Source organism: Somniosus microcephalus, chromosome 5, assembly GCF_052327205.1.
Source record: "Somniosus microcephalus isolate GS21.2 chromosome 5, FLI_Smic_1.0, whole genome shotgun sequence".
Taxonomy (NCBI): Eukaryota; Metazoa; Chordata; class Chondrichthyes; order Squaliformes; family Somniosidae; genus Somniosus; species Somniosus microcephalus.
The window spans coordinates 95,201,071-95,225,199 of NC_140991.1; positions in this window are offsets into that span (position 1 = coordinate 95,201,071).

Here is a 24,129-nt window from a genome sequence, read left to right on the forward strand (position 1 = left end):
TTCACCTTGCTGACTGACCACCAACCACTTGTTTCCATCTTTAATCCAAAGAAGGGCATTCCGGTGATGACTGCACAACGGCTACAAAGATGGTCGCTTTTTCTAGGGGCGAACCAATATGAAATAGAGTATAAGGGCACGAAACAGCATAGAAACGCTGATGGGCTATCACGCCTGCCACTGCCTACTGTGGAGGAAGCACCAGCAGTCGACCCTATCGAAATATTTTATTCGTCGATAATTGAACGCTTGCCAGTAACTAACGCGGATATAGAGAAGGAGACCCGAAATGATCCGACACTGTCTCGGGTATATGATTTGACGGTGAAGGAATGGCCAACACATGGCGACTCACTGTTGCCAGCATTCTCATCCAGAAGAGAACAGCTGTCAGTATGCCAGGGGACAGTGATGTGTGGATCCCGAGTGGTAATTCCTCCCAAGTTAAGGGAGAGAGTGCTCAATGAGCTTCACGAAGGCCATCTGGGAGGGGTGAAAATGAAAAGCCTTGCTAGGGCTTATGTGTGGTGGCCGGGGATCGATCAACAAATCGAGGACCTAACAAAGAGCTGCTCAGGATGCCAGAAGGTCCAAAATGCACCACCACATGCCCCTCTACACCCATGGGAGTGGCCCTCCTCTCCATGGCAACGGGTGCATATTGATTTTGCAGGTCCATTCATGGACTCAATGTTCTTAATAGCAGTGGATGCGCACTCGAAATGGCCTGAGGTGATCAAAATGTCCTCCACCACTACGGAGAACACGATTGCAGTCCCACGGACCATATTTGCCAGGAACGGCTTGCCAGAGCAGATTTGCTCTGATAACGGACCACAGTTTGTGTCCGAAGAGTTTAGGAAATTTATGAGAAGGAATGGGGTAAGACATTACACAACTGCCCCGTATCATCCAGCCACAAATGGATTTGCTGAGAGGTTCGTACAAACCTTTAAAAAGGCAGTAAGGGCCATGTGCGATGATGATATTCCACTGCAGCATAAGGTGGACAATTTCCTGTTAGCCTACAGAAATGCGACACATGCAGTTACCAACCAGACCCCGGCTATGATGTTCTTTAACCGAAGGTTGAGATCTTGTCTGGATTTGCTCAGACCAAATGTGCGAAGAAATGTTGAGGATAAGCAATTCCAGCACATCAATGAGAAGCCGACAAGGAGCTTCAATGTAGGACAACCAGTCTTGGCCCGTGACTACCGAACAGAGAAATGGCAACCCGGAACGATATGCACACGGCAGGGGCCACTAATGTACACAGTGGATGTCGGGGAGAACATTGTGAGATGCCATGTCGACCAGATCCTAGCGTCACAGGAATGAGTCAACCCCATGACTCGCGTACCTGGGGATGAACCCGACATACCAGTAGCATCTACCCCAGAAACAGTAGCAGCGGAAACTGATGAACTAACCGACGACAGGGGGCCAGAATCGCCTCCGCACCAAGAACAAGACACTCAGGAAAGGCGCTATCCAGAAAGGATCAGGAAGCCGCCCCAAAGACTGAATCTATAAATGGACTATTTCAGTTAAATGTGCATGTTAAAGTGTTAACTGTTATTTGAATGTTATGGGTACTGTTAATCTAAAAGGGGAGGAATTGTAGTGCATGTACCTTTAAGAGAGAACTACTTTTACAGCTTCTGTATACTGTAGTACCGGCAGTGACCACACCTGTATATAAGCCTTGAGCAGGCATCTGTGATGTTAGTTTTTAGACTACCCTCATCCAGTAAACACCTGTTGATTGTTGATCTGCAGTCTCCGTCTATTTATTGAAGAACACCATACCTTAAGATTCACGGATTCAACAGGTGAAATCACGGCCATTGGCTCAGGAAGAGACACAACTCAGCATTAATCTGCTATTAGGAACGCCACTGTGACAGAAATATTTCAAAACAGCTATTTGAACTTGCTGATGTGGATATCACAGTTTAACATATTTTAAAAACAGTTCCCATAGTAAAATAGAAATTACTACATTACTCAAGGTGCATCCAACACCCAAAATGTTAAGTGGCTTGTTGAGATTTTGCCAGCTACAAGACATGGCAAACAGAAATTATCTTTAATATACTGCACCACTGATTTTTAAAAACAAAAATTACTGACACAGTAAAAATACATTTGAACCATTGGTGCAGCTTAATAGCAGTAATCCAAGTTCACTCAAGCATGCACTTGGCAAAACCAACACAAACCTCTAATAAACGTCTCTGCTGCACCTTGACAGTTTGTGTTGGTTATTGCCTTGTTCATGCCTGGATAACCATGTGTTATGACTTAAATGTTCCTTGATTTCAATTTATATCTCCAAGAAACGATTGAACAATACAACATACAGTACATATGGTTCAACTTACTGCTGTTGATGCGTTTCACTTTGAAGGGTGACACCATATTAAAATGATCAGTTTAATGGGACTGTTAAGTCATCCAGCAACTAAAATAACGGTCAAAATAAAATGGTAATTTAATCAAGTAGTCATAAAGATGTGATCTATTTGTACAAATCGAAATCACTCTTTGTGTAGGTTTACTGTTATGCTGTCAAATTTACCTTTAACAGACGTCAAGTTACACCTATTTAATGGGTAATCCCAAATTTACTTTGGAAACAAATATCTGTTGCATTTATGCATTATTGTCACAGTAACACAGGATAACTCACCCTAGATTATTGAATATATGCTGATTGTTTCATTTGATTTATATGTTTTTGCACAAATGAATAAAATACCCAATTCAAGGTCAATGGAATAAAAACAGAAAATGCTGGAAATACTCAGCAGGTGAGGCAGTATCTGCGGAGAGAGAAACAAAGTTAATGGGCTGACATTTGCGATCAGAGGCGTACCTCCGGAGTATGCCACCGACCCGGAAAAAAAATATGAAAGTACCTGGTGGCTCCGGAGCTTTGTAGTCTTTGGGTCCTGGGCCTGCAGGTGTTCGCCTGCGTAAAGGCCCATGGATCCCAGGGGCGCAGGTGGTTCGGAAACACCCCTGGGATCATGTGGACCAGGCCAACCAATTAGAAAGGGGGATTCCTCATAAACCTATGGGGATTCCATTTACGAACGGAATTCCCAAATAAATAAATAACACAATTCTAATAAAAATAAATATTCCCATGTTCAAAATTAATTAAAAGTCCCTTTGATTAAGCAATTAAAATAAAAATTACATTTTTTGAAATATAATAATAACATTTTAATCTGGCCCAAAATATATATGAACTAACTTTAAATGTTTTTGTATGTTTTAAGCAGTTTTAAAATGTTAATTTAACATTTATTTTACCAGGCATAAGGGTTTCGTGAGCATTCGCTGGGCAGTAGTTGGGCAAATAGCCCAACTCTGCACCAGCGGAAGTGTTTTTGGGGCACATGCGGACATTCTGTCAAGGAGAAACTTGACAGATCGCAAGTTCTAGGTTTCCGCGCATGCGCAGTGCGTGCAGAAACCCAGAACTGGCGAGCCTATTTTGAGGACTTATAACGGCGTACGCTGTGCGTATGCCGTCATCGGCCCAGCAAAATCCAGGCCAGTATTTCAGGTCAATGACCTTTCACCAGAACTGGAAAAAGTTAGAAATGTAACAGGTTTTAAGCAAGTACAGAGGCAAGGAAAGGTGTAAAGTGCCTGTCAAAATCAATGGAACTTTTTAAGTAGACATAAAGGGGGGAAAAATTCAGTTGTCTGCGCCTCCCGTTAACGCCTTAAGAGGGCACTAATTGGGGCGCAAAGCAACTAGCGCCCGGGCGCGGCGATGTGTGCGGCGCTCGCGAAATTAACTAGACATTTTGTGGCGGCGCTAAACACTACCGCCACGATCTCCGGCGCCAGCAGAGTGTGACGTCAGTCGAGTGCGCAACGCCCCATTAGCACCCCGGACCGGGTATTGAGTGGCGCCCCCTGCCTTACCGCCTGCCACTAGCAACGACAGGTTGAGGGGAGCGTTTTGCAGTCAGAAAGGGACTAGAGGAGTGCTATTTAAAGGCGACTGCTTCCTGCCTTTTTTTGTCGGTAACATTTTCGCACCACGCATTCTGAGAGAGAGAGAGAGAGAGACTTCTGGAGAGATTCAACGCTGTGTGAAGGAGTTTTGAGTACTGAGCAGCACTTTGCAGGTTCATTTTGATTTGCCCTTCCTTGCTTCGCCAGCGCTCTGAGGTAGCGCCTCACTCCTCGGCCTTTGCGCCTTAAGACAGGTGTAAAGCGTCTGATTTAGCGCTCCAATCACCTCCAGGGGCAATAAAAGCCAAGCTTGCCGTCGGAGGCGATAATTAGCACCAGGCGCTAAACTTTGCACACGGCCGATAATGGCGCCCCAAACGGGGCGATACTGAATTTTTCCCCCACAGTGTTAAATTTACTACTGCTGGGTAGTATATGTGTAATGAAAACTGCTGTGTGAATGATCCTCCAGTTCATATTCATTTGTTTGTTTATTTACATTAAATTATTTCAAAATTCCTGGTGTGAGAGAGGGTGGAAAGCCCAATTTCTGCACAAAAGAGTCAGGATTTTGGGCAGAACCCAGTTCTATTGGGATTCAATTCCATTTAGACAAGCCCTTCAATTTCCAGTGGGCGGACTGTGGGTCCATCTTTCAGTAGGGGAAACAGAAACCCCTCTCCGGCCAAAGACAAAAAGCTCTCAAATTATCTTCGGCTCCTAAAGGAGCCATAAGCCATAATCCCTCTGTGATTACTTACCTGGTGTGGGAACCTTCTGGGGCCTTCCCATGGGGTTCATTGAAACTCATACCAGCTCTCAGCTGACAAGGGTTCCCTTGAGGCCTTTTAAGAGTATAATGGTTGGAACTCTCTTGTTAGTGTGGGAATTCTACAGACAAGCCCCCTTAACATGTGGGAGGGGATAGGTGGAGGATTCACCCTCTGCCTTCCATTGGAATATACTGTTCATTTTTCACAGGTCGGAATCCCGGTTCTACCCCAAATTCCTACAAGAGCAGGTCAGAGGCTGGGTATTCTGTGGCGAGTAACTCACCTCCTGACTCCCCAAAGCCTTTCCACCATCTACAAGATACAAGTCAAGAGTGTAATGGAATACTCTCCACTTGCCTGGATGAGTGCAGCTCCAACAACACTCAAGAAGCTCGACACCATCCAAGGCAAAGCAGCCTACTTGATTGGCACCCCATCCACCACCTTAAACATTCACTCCCTCCACCACCGTGACTACAGTGCGTACCATTTACATGATGCACTGCAGCAACTCGTGGAGGCTTCTTTGGCAGCACCTCCCAAACCCATGACCTCTACCACCTAGAAGGGCAACAAATGTATGGGAACACCACCACCTCCAAGTTCCCCTCCAAGTCACACCTTCCTGACTTCCCTAACAGGCATTAGTGAAACAGTTGGGTTTTTACAACAATCCGATAGACTCATTGTCACTTTTACTGATACCTTGCTTTTGTAATTTTGGGGATTTAGTATTCAGTTCTCATGTTCACTTGATGAATTCACCACTTCTCTGTGTGTGCTTATTGTTGTGTCCGTGTATAATAAGACACAGACTGCGGAGAACGGTACAACAGGTGTTTACTCAACGTGGCTCACTCTGTAACTGATCTGTACAGATTACTACTCAGGGCTATATACAGGTGTGGCCACTGCCGGTACTGCAGTATACATGAGCTGTAAAAGATAGTTCCCCACTTAAAGGTATATAAATTACAATTCCTCCCCTTTTAGATGAACAGTACCACAACACTCATTTAACAATTAAATATCAAACTAATTACAATTAACACTTTTAACATGCAACATTAGCTGAAAATAGTCTATTTAAATATTCAGTCTTTGGGGAGGCTTCCTGATCCTTTCTGGATAGCGCCTTTCCCGAGTGTCTTGCTCTTGGTGCGGAGGCGATTCTGGCCCCCTGTCGTCGGTTGGTTCATCAGCTCCGATGCTACTGTTTCTGGGGTAGATGCGACCTGTACGTCGGGTTCATCACCAGGTACGTATGGGCGAGGCATGGGGTTGACTTGTTCCTGTGACTCTAGGATCTGGTCAGCATGGCGTCTCACGATGCTCTCCCCAACGTCCATTGTGTACATTAGTGGGCCCTGCCGTGTGCATATCGTTCCTGGCTGCCATTTTTCTGTTCGGTAGTCATGGACCAAGACTGGTTGCCCTACATTGAAGCTCCTTGTTGGCTTCTCATGGATGTGCTGGAATTGCTTACTCTCAACATCTCTTCGTACGTTTGGTCTGAGCAAATCCAGGTGAGATCTTAACCTTCAGTTAAAGAACATCATGGCTGGGGCCTGGTTGGTGACTGCATGTGTCGCATTCCGGTAGGCGAACAGGAAATTGTCCACCTTGTGCTGCAGCGGAATGTTGTCATTGTACATAGCCTTTATTGCCTTCTTAAAGGTTTGTACGAACCTCTCAGCCAATCCATTTGTGGCTGGATGATACGGGGCGGATGTGTAATGCCTTACCCCATTCTTTTTCAAGAACCTCCGGAACTCTTCGGACACAAACTGTGGTCCGTTGTTGGAGCAAATCTGTTCTGGCAAGCCATTCCTGGCAAAAATGGTCCGTAGGAGTGCAATAGTTTTCTCCGTGGTGGTGGAGAACATTTTGATGACCTCAGGCCATTTCAAGTGCGCATCCACGGCTATTAAAAACATTGAGCCCATGAATGGACCAGCAAAATCAATATGCACCCGTTGCCATGGAGATGAGGGCCACTCCCATGGGTATAGAGGGGCCTGCGGTGGTGCATTTTGGACTTTCTGGCATCCTGAGCAGCTCTTGGTCAGGTCCTCAATTTGTTTATCGATTCCCGGCCACCGCACATAAGCCCTGGCTAGGCTTTTCATTTTTCCCCCTCCCAGATGACCCTCATGAAGCTCATTGAGCACTCTATCCCTTAACTTGGGTGGAATTACCACTCGGGATCCACACATCAAGGTCCCCCGGCACACTGACAGCTGTTCTCTCCTTGTCGAGAATGCTGGCAACAGTGAGTCGCCATGTGCTGGCCATCACTTCACCGTCAAATCATATACCCGAGACAGTGTCGGGTCATTTCGGGTTTCCTTTTCGATACAAGCGTTAGTTACCAGTAGGTATTCAACTATAGTCGAATGGAATATTTCGACAGGATCCACTGCTGGTGCTTCCTCCGCAGTAGGCAGTGGCAGGTGTGATAGCCCATCAGCATTTCCATGCTGTTTCGTGCCCTTATATTCAAACTCATAGTGGTGCGCCCCTAGAAAAAGTGACCATCTTTGTAGTCGTTGCGCAGTCATCACCGGTACGCCCTTCTTTGGATTAAAAATGGAGACAAGAGGCTGGTGATCAGTCAGCAAGGTGAATTTCTGCACGTGCAGATAGTGATTGATCTTTTTCACTCCCCACACTAGGCTGAGGGCCTCCCTGTCAATCTGGGCGTAGTTACGCTCGGCTGAGGTTAGTGATTGTGACGCAAACTCTATTGCCCTCTCTGAGCCGTCTGAGAATTTGTGCGACAGCACCGCTCCAATGCCGCAGGGTGACGCATCACATGCCAACCGAATTGGTAATGCTGGGTTGTAATGGGCCAATACCTCTTTCGATGTGATTAGTGTTTTGCTCTTCTGGAAAGCTCGTCTACATTCGTCACTCCACTTCCATGGCACCCCAGTTTGCAGTAGGGTGTTCAGTGGGTGTAGTATTGTAGACAAATTTGGCAAGAACTTATGGTAGTAGTTTACCAGCCCGAGGAACGACCTCAGTTGTGACACATTTTCCGGTGCTGGAGCCTTGACTACTGCCTCAATCTTCTCTGGGGACTTATGTAACCCCTCTTTATCGATAACGTGGCCACAATACGAGATCTGTTTTCTAAAAAACTCGCATTTGGGGCGGTTAGCTCGGAGCCCATATTCCTGCAATCCAGTGAGCACCTGCTCCAGGTTGGCAAGGTGATCACTGTCATTTTCGCCCGTGACCAGGATGTCGTCCAAATAACACTGGGCCCCTGGGATCCCTTGCAGGACTTGTTCCATTGCCCTCTGCCAAATAGCCGGAGCTGATGCTACCCCGAATACCAGCCGGTTGTATTGGTAGAGACCTTTATGGGTGTTGATTGTGAGGTATTTTTTTGATGCTTCTTCTACCTCCATTTGCAGATACGCCTGGGCCAGATCAATTTTAGTGTAGCGTTTCCCTCCAGATAGCGAGGCGAAAATATCTTCAATCCGCGGAAGTGGATATTGTACGGTGTGAAGGATCGGGTTCACTGTTACCTTAAAGTCCCCACAGATGTGAACCTTCCTTGGTTCCCCAGGCGTGCTGCTCAACGACTTTTTCATCACAGGGACGATGGGTGTAGCTCACTCGCTCCAGTCTACCTTGGACAGTACACCTGAACGTTCCAGACTCTCCAGCTCTGCTTCGACGGCTGGGCGGATCGCATAAGGTACCGGTCTGGCCTTAAAAAACTTTGGGCTTGCGTTTTCTTCAATTTTAATCGTCGCTATCATGTGTTTTAGTGTTCTGAGTCCTTGCTGGAACACTTCTTTCGCGTCAGTTAGGATCTTTGACAGTCGCCCAGGTGTGACGTCGTCATCCTTTTTGTCAGCCACAGTCAGTGCCTGTATGGAATGTCAATCCAGTTGTATTTTCCGGATCCATTCACGTCCCAGTAATGGTGGTCCTCCATCTTGCAATACATACAGGTCTAGTTTTGGTGTTTCCTTACCGTTATATATAACGGTCACCCTTATTTTTCCTTTGGGGTAGACTTTGTGCCCCGTGTACGTCTTCAAAATAATTTTTGTGTCTCTCAAGGGTACGTGTGAGAATAGCCGCTCGTAGTCCCGTCGGTTTATGACTGTTAGAGCTGATCCTGTGTCCAATTCCATCTTTACCTGGACTCCTGCTATCTTGAGAGTGACCCAAATGGTTCGGTGATCCTCCGTTGTGATCACATTATGTAGTTTCAGACAACTCAGTTCCCTGCTTTCGGTGTCGTTATCACTCTTTTGTTCATCTGAACTATTCTCCGTCATCTTATGTACCTTCTTGTACTTTTCTTTGATAGGTTTCTTATTGCTGGTTTTCTTTCCCGACCTGCAGACTCGTGCTATGTGTCCTACTTTTCCACACTGTCTGCACACTTTGTCTTTGAACCAGCAATCATTCTGGTCGTGTGTTGTTCTGCCGCAGCGATAGCACTTCTCTGTTCCATATGACATTTCATTTGTGCCATATTCTTGCGGTCTCTGTTGTATCTCTGCAGCGCCCCGTGCTGCTGCTTCATATGATACCGCAATGCTGAAAGCCTTTTCCAGCGTAAGGTCCTTTTCAGGTAAAAGCCGTTTCTGGGTTCCTTCACTTTGAAGCCCACACACAAACTTGTCCCTTAAGGTATCTGCCGGTCCCGCTCCAAACTGTCAGTGTTTCGATAGTTTGCGCAGTTCTGTTAAATAATCAGCATTGCTTTCATCCTTATGCTGGTTCCGTTTGTGAAACTTGAATCTTTCTGCTATCAGCAGCGGTGTGGGGTTTAAATGTTCCTTTAGTATCGTTACTATGTCTTCAAAACTCTTTTCCATTGGCTTCGTTGGGGTTACTAGATTTCGTAATAAACCATACGTCTTTGCACCCATTAAATTTAACAATACCGACGCTTTCTTGTCATCTGACACCTCATTTGCCTTGCAGTACACCTCTCTTCGTTCGACATATGTAGTCCAATCTTTGACTTCATTGTCAAATGCGGTGATACTGCCACTCTTCGGCATTTTGGGTGTGGTTTAAAATGGCGTCTCCCAATGGCTTAAAATGGTGTCTCCCACGCTTTCCTTCCTCCCCCGCTGCTGCCAACGCCGCTCCCGGCGGTTCTCGTGGCAATGGCAGCGCCCTGTATGTTTCAAGTGCTTCTCCTGTGCTGCTGCCAATGCTGCTCTCGGCGGTCCTCGTGGCAATGGCGGCGTCTCGCGGGTTTCTGCGCGTCTCTCTCTCCCTCTCTCCGATGCTGCTCGGCCCCTGAACACCGGCTGCGCCCTGTGCACTCTGCCCTCTCTCTCTCTCCCCTGTCGACGCTGCTCGGCCCTTTGCTGTGCCGCTCGGTCGGGCTCTAGCCCGCCGCTGTCCGGGAAGGGTCTGCGCACTACCTGTTGCCAGCCCATTTCGCTGGACCACCTCGACTGGAAAGCCAAGCCTGGCTCTCGACAGCCTCCCCCGCAATTCTCGAGTGTCTGCTGGATGACTGGGCGGTTGCCCGTGGTCGACGCCCGAGTCTCTGGCCTTGACCTCCAATCCACTGATCTCCAGGAACGAATCCCCGGGAGGTGATGCAGAGTTGCAGGTAGGTTCGAACTTGCCTCGTCGTCAATGTTGTGTCCGTGTATAATAAGACACAGACTGCGGAGAATGGTACAACAGGTGTTTACTCAACGTGGCTCACAGTGGAACTGATCTGTACAGATTACTACTCAGGGCTATATACAGGTGTGGTCACTGCCGGTACTGCAGTATACATGAGCTGTAAAAGATAGTTCCCCACTTAAAGGTATATACATTACACTTATAGAGTGGGTTTTTATTTTCAGATTTTTAAAAAATTAATTTAAATTCTCAATCTGTCATAGTGGTATTTGAACTGACATTCTCTGGATTAGTAGTCCAAGGCTCTGGATTACTAGTCCAGTAGCATAACCATTCCACTGCCGTACTGTATACCAGGAATGGCAATAACTGTCGCCTTGCTAGCATTTCCCACATCCTGAGAACAATTTTTTAAAAGTCTCCTATGCTTATTTTTTTATTAGCATTTCCAGCGAAGGGTTCTCCTATCATTCCTTAACACTTAAAGAAAGAAAGACGTGCATTTATATCGCGCCTTTCATGACCACCAGACATCCCAAAGGGCTTTATAGGCAATGAAGTAGTTTTTGAAGTGGAGTCACTGTTGTAATGTAGGAAATGCAGCAGCCAATTTGTGCACAGCAAGCTCCCACAAACAGCAACGTGAAAGTGACCAGATAATCTGTTTTAGTGATGTTGATTGAGGGATAAATATTGGCCAGGACACCAGGGATAACTCCCCTGCTCTTCTTTGAAATCCACCTGAGAGAGCAGACGGGGCCTTGGTTTAGCGTCTCATCTGAAAGACGGCATCTCCGACAGTGCTGCACTCCCTCAGTATTGCACTGCAGTGTCAGCCTAGATTTTGGTGCTCAAGTCTCTGGAGTAGGACTTGAACCCCCAACCTCCCGACTCAGAGGCAACTGAGTCACAGCTAACACTGTTACCTATCTATCCCAAAATAGTCAGACTTACTGATTGATGCCATTCAGCTGCATCACAGTCATTGCCACTAACTGCAGTAACTCTGTCTATTCCAGTATGTTTCCCGTACCCTAATGGGCATGTAGATCATTATCTTATACACTAAATGAAAACTTGGGATTCAATCTGACAGGATGATCCAAAGGCAGTTTTGAAGTTTGTGGAACAATAGCAAGATTTAAAAATCCTCGTAGTCTAAAGCTGAAAATCAAGTTTTGGGGGCAGAGAGCTGCGAGCATGATTCCTCAAAAGTCCACTGAAAGAGTGGATATGAAGTGCATAAAACATTTACTTCATTTTCTTTCTAGCTGTACACTAAAATAATTGGTTCTCTGGAAGAATGAGGACAGCTATAATTAGGGCTGCTAGGATTAGACACAACTGTTTGCTACATTCTGAAGACTGACACTTTCTGAGTCCAGACTGTTGTTTTGAGTAAGAAGGTTTGGATATAAGGACTGTCCCAAATGGTTTTTCACTCACACTTTCTTCATGTGTACGCCTAGGCCAAAGCTCCGTGAACTAAAGTAAAGAGGCTGGCTCAGATAGAGCTTGGGCTGGGAAAAGTAAATACGCGCCATTGTAGGAGTCTACGTACTCCTAGCAAAAAATACTGAACTCGGAGAGGTTCAACAGAAAAGGTTTAATTGTTGAGGTTGCATGGTGAACACAAAATAGCGTCAGAGGCTACACAAAGTACAACTGTCTTTCCTCAGTGCGCAGCTTCGACTGCTCCTCCCCCGCTCTGGGCTTAACTATGTTGCAGATCGAGTTTCTTAAAGGTGTGATCCTTCTTAAAGGCATGACGCCTGATTTATAGTCTACAGACCGGAAAGCGGATTGTGTCCGTTCTGTGATCGGTCGCCACACAGCTCCCCCGAGAATCCGCTAGTAGGGAGTGTACGAACCGGCGTGGCGGCTTGATGGCACAGCCGGAACGGCTTTTGGCGGTTGGTGTCGGTAGCGGGGTGGTCGGACGCATCGGGCTCTTAGGCGGTCTGCCCCATGGTGGGGGTTGGCCCACTTGAACGGGTTCGTCGGGCTCTAGGTGCGCCAGCTTGAGCCGGTCGACAAACACCTTGTCAGTTCTGCCGCCCACTTCAAGGAGGAAGAACTTGTTCCCCGTCTGGAGTACCTTGTAGGGTCCGTCGTATGGGGGCCGTAGAGGTCCTCGGTGGGCGCCATGGCGCATGAAAACAAATTTGGCCATGTGCAGGCTAGGTGGTACGCGGGTTGCTAGTTCGCCGTGCCGGCCGGTGGGTACCGGAGCGAACTGTTGTGCTCGGTTGGCGAAAGCGCTGCGTTGCTGGTCAGCCGGCCAGGGGGTCGTGGCGGTGGGCAGGAACTCTCCGGGTACGCGCAGCGGCTGGCCGTACACGAGTTCCGCCGCCGAGGCTTGCAGGTCTTCCTTGACCGCGGAGCGTAGGCCGAGTAGCACCCACGGGAAGTGGTCGATCCAAGCCTCGTCCTCGAGGCTGGCGCAGAGGGACGCCTTCATGGACCTGTGGAAACGCTCGCACAGTCCATTGGCTTGGGGGTGGTAAGCCGTGGTGCGGTGAATGGCCACCCCGAGGTTTCGGGCGATGGCGGCCCACAGATCAGAGGTGAACTGCGGGCCTCTATCCGACATCATGTCGGAGGGAACGCCGAACCGAGCGACCCAGGTACCGATGAACGCCCTCGCGATGTCGGCAGTGGTGGTGGACGTCAGTGGAATGGCCTCGGGCCAGCGGGTGGTACGGTCCACGATTGTCAGCAGGTGCGTGTGACCTTGTGATGGCGGCAGGGGGCCGACGAGGTCGATGTGGACGTGGTCGAAACATCTTTCTGGCACGGTGAACTCCTCGAGTGGGGCTTTGACGTGCTGATGGATTTTGGCACGCTGGCAAGCTATGCAGGATCTGGACCAGACGCGCACATCTTTGCGCAGGCCGCGCCAGACAAATCGGTTGGCCACCAGTCTAATGGACGCGCGGGTGCCGGGGTGTGAGAGGCCATGGACGATGTCGAACACCCGTTTTCGCCAGGACGCCGGGACTACGGGGCGGGGTTGCGCCAAGGAGGTGTCGCATTTGACTGTGACGGCGGACGGGCCGCAGGTGACGTCGGTCAGTCACAGCCCTGGGAGGGTAGTGGGCGCGGAGAGCAGATCGGGGTCGGTGCGTTGCTCTGCTGCCAGTTGAGCATAGTCCACTGCCAGGTGGGCGCCGTGGACGGCGGGGCGGGATAGGCAGTCGGCCACCACGTTGTCTCGACCGGAGACGTGCCGGATGTCCGTGGTGAATTTGGACACCGCGGCGAGCTGGCGTTGTTGCCTGGCTGACCACGGGTCTGCAGATTTCGCCATCGCGAATGTCAGGGGTTTGTGGTTGACAAACGTGGTGAAGGGGCGGCCCTCCAGAAGAAATCTAAAATGGCGGACTGCCAGGTACAGTGTGAGGAGCTCGCGGTCAAAGGCACTGTATTTGGCCTCCGGGGGGCGCAGTTAGCGGCTGAAAAAGGCCAGCGGTTGCCAGGCCCCGTCGACCCACTGTTCGTACACGGCGCCGACCGCATGGTCAGAGGCGTCCGTGGTGAGGGCCACCCTGGCGTTGGGCTGTGGGTGAGCGAGCACGGTGGCCTCGGCGAGCGCCTTTTTGGTCGAGTCGAAAGCGGTCAACATGTCCGCCGACCACTCGATCGCCATTCTGTCTTTCTTACCCAGAGGGCTTCGTATAGGGGCCGCATGTGGGAGGCCGCTCCGGGAATGAAGTGGTTGTAAAAGTTGATCATCCCCAAGAACTCCTGGAGGCCTTTGATGGTGGTAGGCCGGGGGAACTGCTGGACGGCTTGCACCTTGGTGGGCAGGGGAATGGCTCCATCCTGCGTGATGTGGTGGCCGAGGAATTCGATCCTGCTGAGGCCGAATTGGCACTTGGCTGGGCTGATGATGAGCCCGTGCTCACTGAGCCGCTGGAACAGGGTGCGGAGGTGCTCGATGTGTTCCTGCTTGGAGGAACTAGCTACCAGGATGTCATCCAGGTAGACAAAGAGGAACTTCAGGTCCCGGAGGACCGAGTCCATGAGCCGCTGGAAGGCCTGGGCCATGTTTTTGAGGCCGAAGGGCATTTGGAGGAACTCGAATAGCCCAAAAGGGGTGATTATGGCCATCTTGGGAACGTCCGTGGGGTGGACTGGCACCTGATGGTAACCGCGCACCACGTCGACTTTGGAGAAGACTGAGCGGCTGGCCAGTCTAGCCGAGAAATCTTGAATGTGCAGTATGGGGTACCAATCCGGCGTGGTGGCGTCGTTTAGGCGCCGGTAGTCCCCGCAGGGGCGCCATCCCCCATCGGGTTTGGTGACGATGTGGAGTGGGGAGGCCCAGGGGCTGTTGGAGCAGCAGATGATGCCGAGCTGTTCCATTGTGGTGAACTCGGCCCGCGCGATCTGCAGCTTGGCCGGGTCCAGCCTGTGGGCGTGGGCATACATCGGTGGGCCTGTGGTGGGGATGAAGTGTTCTACCCCATGCTTAGCAACCTTCGCGGAGAAGGTCGGGTTGGTGAGGGCTGGGAACTCAGCCAGGAGTGCTGAGTAGTCGTCCGTTGAGCGGGCGTGACACTGCCACGCCATTTCGGCAGGTTGGGGGGGGGCCATGGCGCCCGGGACAGGTGACATGGTGTTCATGTCCACGAGGCGGCGCCGAGGCATGTCGACCAACAGGCCGTGGGCGCACAGGAAATCCGCACCGAGGAGCGGGGAGAGCACCTTGGCGGTGATAAACTCCCAGTGGTAGCGGCGGCCTGCGAGGTCGATGGTGACGGTGCGGGTGCCGTACGTCCGGATGTCGGTGCCGTTGGCGGCAGCCAGCGCAGGGCCGCGGCCGCCTCGCTGGATCTCGAGGGCGGATGCGGGGATGATGCTGCGCTGCGCGCCCATGTCACATAGGAAACGGCGTCCGGAGGCGCTGTCCGTAACGTACAGCAGCGCGCCTGCTTGCCCCACGGCCATCGTGTAGGCCAGTGTGGGGGCGGTTGGAAACGTGCAGGGATGGCTGCAGCGGCGTGCTCGTGCGCCGAACCGGGTATGGAAGTAGCAGTAGCCCTGGGTCGGAGGGCTTGGGGGACGTGGGGGCCTGGGGGGCCTCGTGGCCTAGCTGTGTGGCCGCGCGATAGAGGGTGGAGCGTGCGCTGACGCTGCGGAGGCCAGGTCGGGGGTGACGGCGTGGTTGGAGCTGGCGGACAGGAGCTTATCGGCTTCGTCGGCCAGGGCCTCGAGGTCCGTGAAGCTGGACGCCATGATCGCCGGGCGGATGCTGGGAGGTAGTTGGCGGATAAAGAGCGTGCGGAAGAGGGAGCCGAGCGGTTTGTCGTCGGTCAGAGCAAGCATGTGTGAGAGCAAGTCTGACGGTGTGGAGTCACCGAGGCCCGGGAGGTCAAGGAGGTGGCAGTTGCGCATGAATTGGGAGGCTGTGAATTTTTTAATGAGCGCGGCCTTGAGATGTGCGTACTTGCCTTCCTCTGGAGGGTTTTGTAGTGTTGTCCAGACTTTCGTGATTGTGGAGCTGCCCAGGGAGGCGAGGAGGTAGTCGTACATCGTTGCGTCGGCGGTGATGCCGCGGAGTCGGAATTGCGATTCGGCTTGAAGGAACCAGGCGGTGGCCAGGTTCTCTCAGAACTCCGGCAGCTTCACAGAAACTGCGTTTGTGTCAGCCATGGTTACGCTTAGGAGTCGTCCTGAGCATCGGGGTCACCAATGTAGGAGTCTACGTACTCCTAGCAAAAAATACTGAACTCGGAGAGGTTCAACAGAAAAGGTTTAATTGTTGAGGCTGCATGCTGAACACAAAATGGCGTCAGAGACTACACAAAGTACAACTGTCTTTCCTCAGTGCACAGCTTTGACTGCTCCTCCCCCGCTCTGGGCTTAACTATGTTGCAGATCGAGTTTCTTAAAGGTGTGATCCTTCTTAAAGGCATGACGCCTGATTTATAGTCTACGGACCGGAAAGCAGATCGTGTCCGTTCTGTGATCGGTACGCCACACCATCACTAAGACCGCCTATTTCCACCTCCATAACATCGCTCGCCTCGGTCCCTGCCTCAGCTCATCCGCTGCTGAAACCCTCATCCATACCTTTGCTACCTCTAGACTGGACTATTCCAACGCACTCCTGGCTGGCCTCCCACATTCTACCCTACGTAAACTTGAGTTCATCCAAAACTCGCATGCACGTGTCCTAACTCGCACCAAGTCCCGTTCACCCATCACCTCTGTGCTCAATGACCTACATTGGCTCCCGGTTAAGCAACGCCTCGATTTCAAAATTCTCATCCTTGTTTTCAAATCCCTCCATGGCCTCGTCCCTCCCAATCTCTGTAATCTCCTCCAGGCCCACAACCCCCCGAGATATCTGCTGTCTATTTCTGCCCTCTTGAGCATCCCTGATTTTAATTGTTCAACCATTAGTGGCCATGCCTTCAGCTGCCGAGGCCCTAAGCTCTGGAATTCCCTCCCTAAACCTTTCCACCTCTCTACATCTCTTTCCTCCTTTAAGACGCTCCTTAAAACCTACCTCTTTGACCAAGCTTTTGGTCATCTACCCTAATTTCTCCTTATTAGAACTCCCTGTTCCTCTTTGATTAATGTAATGTGATCTTTTACAGCCACCTGAGAGGGCAGACAGGGCCTCAGTTTAAAATCTAATCTGAAGGTCACACCTCCAACAGTGCGGCACTCCCTCAATAATGCACTGGAGTGCCAGCCCAGATTATGTGCTCAATTCTCTCGAGTGGGACTTGAACCCACATTCTTCTAACTCACAATGAGAATACTACTGCTGAGCCAAAGCTATCATAAAAAATACTTAAATAGAGCAAAAAGTTAAAATTCAGGTTGTCACAAATGTTATATACTGGTATAAAATGTACTTTTTAAGTGTTGCCTTAAAACTCACTATGTGATCAAGCATGTGTGGTTGTAATTAACGGTGTATTCCAAATATAAGACTCTTAAGTTTATATAGGATTCCCTAGAGTGTTACATTGGACAGCAGATTTAATGCTTTATGCCTGTTACTTGCTCGAGTAAAATAATTATACTTTTGAGTTGCAAGCTTAATGCAATTTTGTAAGATTCCCCCAATGGGCCAGTGACTTTATCCAGCTGATGCAGGCCAAGAAGCTCCCAGGTTCGATCTGTAGTCTGTGCTGGGTAAGCTAATATCAGTCCAGGCAGAGGTAAGGATACTGCACTGAATTATGGCGGGAGAAATCAGCCGGAGTTCCCACTCCAGATTGCGATCCAGTGAAAGTACGTACATGTGATAGTGAAATGAGGGACAGGATCAGGCTCAGCTGTGATGCCATCCCAGTCAAATAGACCTGCTGGAACTCTTTGGTAAGATTGACACATGAATAATGGCTACTCAGGCTGGCTATTGGAGGGTAATTGTCACCTATTTGAACCATTCCCTGAAAGGAGCCAGCAATCGCTGGAGAGGACACGAGTGGAGAAAACCTGTAGAGAAAATTGGCAAGGCAAAATATCTGTCTTGTAGATCTGAGGGTAATTCCTCTGCTTCCTTAGCTATGACTAGAAATTACTATTCTTCTACCCCCCACACCGTCACCTCTGGAGTCCCCCAAGGATCTTGAGCCTTTCCTCTTCCTCGTCTACATGCTGCAGAATTCCACAGAAATGGAGTCAGCTTCCACATTTATGGTGATGATACCCACTTCTACCTCTCCACAACCTCTACTTCTACAAACTTCCATCCCTCACCATGGACTCCACCCCACTCCCCTGCTACTGCCTCAAGCTGAACCAAACTGTTTGCAACCTCAGCCTTCTGTTTGACCCTAAATTGAGTTTCTAAAGCCATATCCTCTCTATCACAGTGACTGCCTTGCTCACCTCTGTCCCTATCTCAGCCCATCTGCTGCTGATACCTAATCAATGCCTTTGTTACCTCCAGTCTTGACTACTCCAATGCTATCCCAGCTGGTCTTCCATCCTCCACATTCCATAAATTGCAGCTTGTCCAAAACTCTGTTCTCGTATCCTTTCCTGCACAAACCTACTGCAAGCGCAGGCCCAGCTCCGCTCCCCTCCCGGGCAAGACCTGGAAATCCCGGGTAAACAGGTCTTCACCCCTTCTGCATTCCAGGGAATTGGCTGTACCCTGGGGGCAAGGGGCAAAACAATCAACCCTTTTGGAGCTGATCGAAAAATCAAAAAGCCGCCACAATTGCCTCACGGCCACCTCAAACCTTGGATCTTCTCCACTGGGTTTAATGCCTACATTAAGAAATCATAGAATGTTTCCACACAGGAACAGGCCATTAGCCCCATCAAATCTACACCAGCAGTTTTCTTCACTAGCCCACTGTCCTGCTTGCTCCCCATAACCTTCAATATTCCTCTTTCTCAAGCAGCTATCTAATTTCCGTTGAAAAGGATTGCTCCAACAGCAGTTTGTGACAGAGAATTCCAAATTCTAACCACTTTCTGTGCAAAGAGGTTTTTTAGAACCACCCCTTTTATCTTTCTTGGTTTATCTTAACTTTGTACCTCTTATTACCATGTCATTGACCATTATCACTATTTTGTCATAACCCTCGATAATCTTGAAAACCTTTATCAGGTCACCCCTTAACCTATCTGTGCTGTGTTATCTGATCTCAGCCGAGATACCTGTAGGGGAACTAAAACTGGCCTCGCTGCTCCTGAGTTAGTGAGAAGGGGGATAAAGAATGCCGACGTTCCTGCTCCTGACTGTTATCCAGCTGTGGGAGTGAAGCCAAAAGCCCAACAGAGAAATTAGCCCCAAATAAGTTAGTATACTTACACATCATTACTATATAATGTACCTCATAATGAATATTTAAAGATAGATCTGTATGCATTTGGAACATATTAGTCTTTCGGTTTATATTCAATATCAAAGGGACAGCGTAGTTCTGTCTACTTATAAAACTAGCAGAAGCACGGCATCACACAGTATCACAAGTAATTATACAAGTCCAAGCAAAAGCATTAAACATTGCAGCATCAGTTTTACTGGCCTTAGCACCCCGGGAGCGCCTGTAGCAGAGGCACAACAAATCGTAAATCTGGGTGGGGCCCCGTAATGCAAGGGTTTTGTTCCCATAGCGCTGCCTCTGAACTTCCGATAAGGGAACGCAGTGATGCAAACTAACTATCGTCATCACATTGGTGATATCAAATCTTTAGAATGCTACGGTATAATCTGGGAAAGCTTTCCAGGATCATTGTAGCAAACTGTATGATGCACAAGATGGCAATTGATAGGGGCATCCAGCTGAATGATCAGCAAGTAGAAAGGCCTGAAAAGAAGCAGGATGACTTGCTGCAAGAGGAAGAAGAAGATGAAGTTCCAGACACACCACAAGACAGTCAGCTAACCAAACCATCTGCAGAAATCTCACTTTGGAGATCTTCCCCATAACCTGTAATACAGCATAACAACATAATTCCAACCCTCCATCTTGATCTTCCACTGCAATAAAAACATTCCAGCAACATCTACAAAGAATCCCTCAACAGTCTCTGCCACCAACATTCGGCCAGCTACATATACCTGTCACAGTAAATGGACTATTCACACAGCATATACTGGTACCATTACATTTATTGTACAGACAACCAATTTGGGAGTGTCAAACTAATGCTGTCCACTTCTAAGGTGCTTCCCTTTCTAAGGTGTCTTTTTTGCGTGGCTGACTAGTTTGGTATTTCATTTAAGTGGTGCCCCAGAGAGACAGGAACAGGGCAGGAGAATTGCAGCTGATTGTTGTTGTCAGGTTTTGACACCCGAGGTGGCTTCAGGTTGGGCCAGCCTCCTTTCAGGCTCCTGTGCAGTCGAGATAAGGCTACAGCTTCTGCTGGCTCTGCCATACCTGTGAAGGCATAAAGCAGGATAATAATAATAACCATTGCTGAAAACATCTTTACTAAAAAAGCATTCAGCAAGTCACCACTAAAATCTCCCATGGGTTGTCAGCAGTGTGGATGTTGTTTGGAGATATTATTGGGATTAGGAAGGGCAGGGTACTATGAAGGCTATGTTAAACAAGTTCCCTGCTTCACCATCTACTACCTCGTGGTCATTGATTTTTTTCCTGCTCTGGATCCACGTGCTGTGGACACTGCTGCTTATGTTTATGCCCCCAACCACCTCTTGCCATGCTGCGTGGGGCACAGCCTTGAGTAGCTTGGCAAAGAAACAGAGCATCTCTCATTAGCTCAACTTTCTACAGCAGTTGCTCAATTGCCTTATCAAAGCAGAGTGTCCTTATGTAACCAGCCCTCCTGCCTGACATGATGATGGATTACACACTGTCTGTTTAATGCAACCACAAAATTGTCATTGGCACTTCAATGTTATAAATGATCTGCTGGCAAGAACAAAACTCCAGGGTATTCAGAGAAAAAGTTGCAGGCTTTCAAAATATGAAACTTTACTCAGGCTATAGCATTTCTTGCACAAGTGCCCCAAAAGACCAAGATCACCAGCCAGAGAACTTTAAGGCCTGCAGCAGCATGCCAACTTCCTGTGCCCTCATGATTGCAGTACAGTGGAGGCCTCAGAGCCCGCCCATGGATTCCCCACTACATGATAATGAAGCCCGAATGGAAGCTGAGCTGTTACTGATACCCTCTGGGCACAGCATGCTGCCCAAGTGTTGTGCTGCCCAGAATGGGCACCAGGAAAATCTGTCCATAGACTTGTTTTGATATTTGAACAGTATTAAATCCTCAAGAAATTACTTCTTCATAGAAATATTCCTGATCGTGTGTTCAATGTGTCATGACATCCTTAGTATACTATCAATAACTTCCAAATATTTAATCTGAATATTGACTTTAAATGTGCCCTAATACTTTATTGGGAAGTAACCATTACGACTTAGCTTTTGAATTGCACCAATCAACACTTTCTCATAATTCATAGTTAATTGACTTTGTTCCCTCTAGTTATACAAATGCCTCAGCTCACAGAGTGAAACAAACCTCATTTGATCCACAGATTTATGACTGCACATTAATACTGTATCATCAACATACATCATCACATTTAGCTATTTGAAGATCACTGGAAGATCATTTATATACAAATATATTAGCCGAAATATAAGCCAAGTGCAGAGTGGTTTATTTGCTGTCACCTCATTTCTTCACCCTAAAACTGGAGGAGATTGTGACTGAGACTTTGGTGGTTAGTCCAAGTACATGGGTGAACAATCAGCCTAAGATTAGCAGATGGCATTGACCTGCTCATAATAATTACATTCAAACACTGGGTTTCTGCAAACACAGAATTATTCAAAGTGATTTTGCTGAAGATCAAACAAGCAGAATTCAAGCAATACTCGGAATTAAAAATACACTCCAAGGAGCGTTCCATGGAATAATCAATCATGAGCTGTGGAGTATTGCATACCCTGGACCACTCTAAACAGTCAAAGGTCTCGATCACGTAATTCTCAGATGTAGAGAAGTCCATTTATTGGGTAGAGTAGGCTGTTCTGCACAACTTCTCTTTGCTTCCCAAAGATGAATTAAGCAAGATTCCACAATATCTGTCTAACTTTACATCCTACATTATTCACCATTTATTGTGTGCCTTCTTTTGAAATGGTACGGCCCATTTTCATCTATTGATGTAAATCAGGTCTAAATGGTTCAATGGTTTAAACCTGCTGCTTATCCCACCTGAATTGTCAACTGCTAATAACACTCAAACTTTATGGGTTGGCCAGTGGCATAATTATTCATCTTCAGCCAGAAGTGCCGAGTGCATGATCCATATCAGCCTCCTCCTGAGGTCCCCACCACCACAAAAGCCAGTCTTCAGCCAATTCGATTCACTCCATGTGATATCAAGAAACGGCTGAGCGCACTGGATACAGCAAAGGCTGTGGGCCCCAACAGCATCCTGGCTGTCACGCTGAAGACTTGTGCTCCAGAACTAGCCGCGCCTCTAGTCAAGCGGTTCCGGTACAGATATAACACTGGCATCTATCCGACAATGTGGAAAACCACCCAGGTATGTCCTGTCCACAAAAAGTAGGACAAATCCAATCTGGCAAATTACCGTCCCATCAGTCTACTCTCAATTATCTGCAAAGTGATGGAAGTTGTCATCGACAGTGCTATCAAGCGACACTTACTCACCAATAACCTGCTCACCGATGCCCAGTTTGGATTCCGCCAGGACCACTCGGCTCCAGACCTCATTACAGCCTTGGTCCAAACATGGACAAAAGAGCTGAATTCCAGAGGTGAGGTGAGAGTGACTGCTCTTGACATCGAGGCAGCATTTGACCGAGTGTGGCATCAAGGAGCCCTAGTAAAACTGAAGTCAATGGGAATCGGGGGGAAAACTCTCCACTGGCTGGAGTCATACCTAGCACAAAGGAAGATGGTTGTGGTGGTTGGAGGTCAATCATCAAAGCCCCAGGACATCACTGCAGGAGTTCCTCAGGGCAGTGTCCTAGGGCCAACCATCTTCAGCTGCTTCATCAATGACCTTCCCTGCATCATAAGTTCAGAAGTGGAGATGTTCACTGATGATTGCACAGTGTTCAGTTCCATTCGCAACTCCTCAGGAAATGAAGCAGTTCATGCCCGCATGCAGCAAGACCTGGATGATGTTCAGGCTTGGGCTGATAAGTGGCAAGTAACATTCGCGCCAACAAGTGCCAGGCAATGACTATCTCCAACAAGCATGCATCTAACCACTGCCCCTTGACATTCAACGGCATTACCATCACCGAATCCCCCACCACCAATATAGGGGGTCACCATTAACCAGAAACTTAACTGGACCAGCCACATAAATACTGTGGCAACAAGAGCAGGTCAGAGGCTGGGTATTCTTTGGCAAGTGTCTCACCTCCTGTGCACCAGTGAATAGGGTCAGAGTAGGGGAAAATGGAAAAAGACAAAATTAAAGCTCTTTATCTGAATGCATGCAGCATTCGTAACAAGATAGATGAATTGATGGCACAAATAGAAATAAATGGGTTTGATCTGTTAGTCTGTTAGCAGTGGGAGCACCGGCGGCAGAATTCGAGAGTGACGTCACAGTACAGAAAGTGACACCAGTGCAGGGGAAGCAGCTGATTCGGTGAGTATGGCCAGGTGAGCATTTATACTACTCTATAGTTTGACAGTTAAGGTTAATAGTTTATAAAGTTTAAAAGGTCTTAATTTTGTGGTTTATAGTTGCTAAGGTCTCTGTTGTGTAGCGGGGAGTGCTAGGAAACAAGGGCCCTTGAGTATATCATTTAATTGTAGTGTAATTAGTGGTATTGATTTGATTTAATTTAATTTGAATTAATTAAAGGGTAAGTCATGGCAGGTTAGCTCGGCCCTGTGGCATGCTCCTCCTGCACTATGTGGGAAATGAGGGACAATTCCTGTGTCCCTGACGACCATGTGTGCGGAAAGTGTATCCAGATGCAGCTACTGGCAGACTGCATTGCAGCACTGGAGCTGCGAATGGACACATACTGGAGCATTCGCGATGCTGAGGATGTCATGGATATAATGTTTAATCAGTTGGTCACACTGCAGGTAAAGGCTGATCAGGCAGGAAGGGAATGGGTGACCACCAGGCAGAGTAGTAGGTGCAGGCAGGTAGTGCAGGGATCCCCTGTGGCTAACCCCCTCTCAAACAGATATACATCTTTGGATATTGTTGATGGAGATGGCTTATCAGGGGAAGGCAGCAGCAGCCAACTTCCTGGCACCGTGGGTGGTTCTGCTGCACAGGACGGGA